Source organism: Lontra canadensis, unplaced genomic scaffold (assembly GCF_010015895.1).
Source record: "Lontra canadensis isolate GAN:19392208 unplaced genomic scaffold, GSC_riverotter_1.0 scaffold22, whole genome shotgun sequence".
Classification (NCBI taxonomy): domain Eukaryota; kingdom Metazoa; phylum Chordata; class Mammalia; order Carnivora; family Mustelidae; genus Lontra; species Lontra canadensis.
In genome coordinates, this window is record NW_022631016.1 from 4,754,328 (window position 1) to 4,758,907 (window position 4,580).

Here is a 4,580-nt window from a genome sequence, read left to right on the forward strand (position 1 = left end):
CCAACAATAAAAATTTTTAAACAATCTTTTTAACGGACAAAAGATTTGAATGGATCCTTCCCCACAGAATACACACACGTGGCAAGTAAGCACAGGCAGATGCTCGCCCTGTTTGGTCATGAGGGAAGCGCCCATCAAACCGCAGGGGGACACCACTATCTATTGACCTCTCGGAATAACTTTCGTTGAAGAAAATGACCAACAGCGGCTTGGCGAGGACGCAGAGGCTCTGAGACACGCACCCTGCCAGTGGGAAGCACCGCAGTGAAAGCATTCTGGCAGTTTCTTGAAAGTGAAATACACCCTTGCTATCGGACGCAAGTATGTCACTCCTAGGTAATTAGTTACCCAGGAGAAGAGAAAGCATGTATCTAATTAAAGACTTTTACATGAACGTTCAGAGCAGCTTTATTTGCAACCGCCCCAAACCGGAAACAATCCTGCTGTCCTTTAGCAAGTGAATGACTGCTGCTTGTGTCCATACAGTGGAACACGCTGTGAGAGGGACACTCAGCGGCAGTAACAAAGTGACAGCATCTCGGAGCGCCATGCCGGCCAAAAGAAGCCAGAGAGAAGAGAGCACAGACTACTGTGTAAGGTAAGTGTTTGCCTGCGGGCGGGGACAAGGGGGCAGTTTACAGAAGGGCCAGAGGAAACATTTGGGATTGATGCTCATTATCTTGCTAGTGGGATGGTTTCTCATCTGTCTGCATCAAATTATACTGTAAATATATGCAGTTCATTGAATGTCCATCACACCTCGATGTTTTAAAGACCTGAGGTTATCGTACCCATACAGCAATAGGATGCCGTGAAAACAAAATTACCTGAGAACAGTGAATCTAGGAAATTAGAAAACAAAAATGTGGTAGAAGAGGTAGAGGGTACAATCAAGTTGATCCTAGGAAATATAACAGAAGGCCAAGAACCAAAAAACACAAGATCGGTTAAGAGATCCGATGTCTGGCCGGTGGGTGTTACAGAAAACCTCTCTCCATACTTCTGTGATGGGGATGATTTTGGATACTTTCTCCACAAAAGCTGATCGGAGGTTTGCTTCACAGTGACCCATGAGACAAAGAACCGCCAGACCTGGTTACCCTTCTGGTGAAGGGAGGAAGCAAGTGGCAGAGTGGTTCGCTAGAGAATAGCACAGCGTTAGCGGTTTGAGAGGAAACAAAACAAACTTACTATCTGTGGGGAGCATGTGTGTAATAGAAGTATGAAGATGTGGGCTGGACACACGTTAAGCCCATGACTGTGATTATCTTCGAGGACAAGGGGGCTGAGGCGGGAGTCTAGGTGACGACAGTGCTGTGCGATGGGCAATTCTTCCTGCTGGTTTGAGAAATCCGAAGCAAATATATCATATCTACTTTTTCTGATGTGACTAGTTATACTGCAGGGTTATGTGATGTGACTAGTTATACTGGTGGGTTACGTGATGTGACTAGTTACACTGGGGTGTTGTGTGATGTGACTATTATACTGGGGGTGATGTAATATGACTAGTTATACTGGGGGGTGATGTTATACTTTGTAGCTTTATGTATTGTTTATTTCTTAATTTAAAAAAAGAGAACATAGAGAAGGGCCATGGAGCCCAGAATGTGAGGAGAGTGAAGCCGGGGTATGTAAATCGGAAGGGAGACGCGGGGCAACAAGGCAGGCGGGACCCTGGAGAGCCCCACGCAGGCCTGCGGCTGCCTCCATATCCCTAAGACAGAGTCTTCAACATGGCTTTGTTGTCTTAGTTGTTAGAATTTGGGGTTCAAGGCCACACAAGGAGTTCTTGAACCCCTCTGTAGACTGGCGGGGGCAGGGAAGCGGGGAGGTGTTTTACAGGTTAAATATACATCCCCAGAGGCCTGGGGCCCGAGGGAGAACGGCAGGGACAGGTCCCTTAGTCTGTGGTCCCTGAAGCCGCCTGCGGCCCACCGCGCCGGGCTCTGCATGACACAAGGTGGATCAAAGGCAAAATACAGTTTCGTCCTCAGGAGATCTGTGGGCCAGGGTGGAGACCGATGTACCATGAAAATACAACTTGATGTTTGCATTATGGGAACTTAAAAGGACAGAGGGCCCTGCGAGTCTGCTCAGAGAGGACAGTATTTGTATGATTTGGGGAGAAACAGCCTGGGCACAAGTCATACCTGTAGGACCAGACGTGTGGAGGAGCAAGGAGGCTCACCAGTTAGGCCGGTGTGAGTGAAAATAAGATGAGAAGAGGGAGTGGGGCGTTGGGGGACGGGGCAGGATGAGACAGGGAAGGAGGAGAGCAAGAAGGGCCCCGTGGCTGCTGCAGGATGACAGGAGGACCCCATCACTCTGGGGCAGCGATGTGGAGAGCCGCGTGGGGCCCGGGAGGGGCTGCGGGGCAGGCAGGGAGTTTGGAGAAGAGGAAATGAGGATCAGAACGGACGAAGTACAGGATGGGGAGAGTAGGAACGGCATTTGGGAGCGGGAGTCGAGGCTGGACTTTTCAATAAGCGTAAGATTCAAAGAGACACGGACTAAAGAAGCTGCGCAGGAGACAGAGAAGCACGTGGGAAGGTGTTTAACCTCTTCAGTCACAGGGAGGCACAAATTAAAACCATGACATACACCACAGACAGAAGAGCAGCATCAAAAGGCCCGACCTAAGTGCTGGGCGAGGGCCTTCAGGGCCGGAACTCTCACCCTGCATTGCAGGGGTGAGGTGGAGTGGGGTGGAGGGGGTGGAGGGAGCCAAGGGGGAGGGGGAGTGAGGGGCTGAGGTGGGGGTGAAGCCCTGAGGCCGCTTGGGGCAATCTCCAGATTCCAACTCCCTTCTTTATTCTTCTCCTTTTCTCTTTCCCTTCCTTTCATTCTCTTATTCTCTCTCCCTCTCACCTTTTTTTTTTTTTAATCGGATATTTAATGCTGATCAAAGCCCCAGTAACTCACGGTCTTACAGTTCACCATGACTTGATCACGAACCACAAGCACTGCTGGTCTCCAAAGGGTCATCTACCTGCACCCAAGAACACAGCATTTTCTTAATCTTTTAACTGTGAGTTTCAAAGTTTAGCTGAGTTTCTCTCGAAACTTAGGAAGTTTTAGCCATAAACATTGAATTAAAAAAATTTTTTTTACATGTCCCATGAAGAACATTCAGTATGAGTTTAATCCGTGAACGATTGTAAATTTTAGTAATTACATTTCTGATTTCATCATCGCTGGACTGAAATTACTGAAAGCTTTGCTTTATTGTCAAAGCTCAGAAGTATTTATCCCACGGACTGAATTACAAGTGTGCTATTGGGGGATCTGGAGACACTTCATTACACACTAAGTGTGGACTGTAATACCGTAAGAAATTCCAGTTCAAGCTGGCAGGCAAAATATAATTCAGGCTTAAGAGTTCTGTATTTAAAAAGCACGTAAATTTTCAATTTGAATAAATAATAATTTCGGTCATGAATAAATATTTTCATTCATCATATATTTCATGAATATATTTATGAGGAATATTTCTGAGATATTTGAAAATATTTTTGAAACATTTGATATACATTTGAAAATATCTATGAATATTTTCATTTACAAATTTCATTTGTGAACACATAATAATTTCATTCATAAAATAATAATTTCATTTTCAAAGGTTCGGCCCTGCAAAGAATGGAATGCACACCTGAGAACCTTCCTACACTATTACCCCACTTGGCTCTCTCTGGAGACGTCAGGCCCTGAAGACACGGGATGATTCATATCCGAGAGTTCGCAGGCGCCTACACCAGCCGGCGCTGCACGGAGCTCTCCGATGTGAAAAGCTGAAGCCTATAAAAATTCACTCGAAGTACCGTAGTCACCAAAATAGGAACATTTTCCCAGTAACACTCTAGAGTCATAAAGTTACACTACTATACTGTGTATATAGCACATATGTTGTATATATGCTCTAAGTTATACAACTATACCCTGTATGTATATACATACATACAGTAGCTAGTTATATATACAATGCTGAGTTACAGTACTTCATTAAATATTTTCACATTTACATCAAATATTTAAAAACTACAGGTTTGGGGCGCCTGGGTGGCTCAGTAGGTTAAAGCCTCTGCCTTCAGCTCAGGTCATGATCTCAGGGTCCTGGGATGGAGCCCCTGCTCAGCAGGGAGCCTGCTTCCCTTCCTCTCTCTCTGCCTGCCTCTCTGCCTACTTGTGATCTCTGTCAAATAAATAAAATCTTAAAATAATAATAATAATAATAATAATAATAAATAAACAAAAATAAAAACTACAGGTTTGCTCAAAGTGGAGTTTCTCCAGGTACAGTGCAAACTGGTTGGACCAGAAAAAAAGTGAATATTATTAACTAAAAATGTCATTTTTATTCACAAAATTTTAACCTGATTTTCTCACTTAAAAAAAAAAACAAAAACAACTAGTCCAAAAGTGGCTTCATCCTATAAAGATGCACCTTTGCCCGATCACAGTGAAAGAGACATGAGTGATTCCTCTTTTCTTTTCTACTATCCGCCTTAGGGTTCCTCACAACATCATTGTAACGCACCAGCCCCACGTCTGCGGGACGCGCTACGGTGACAACACTG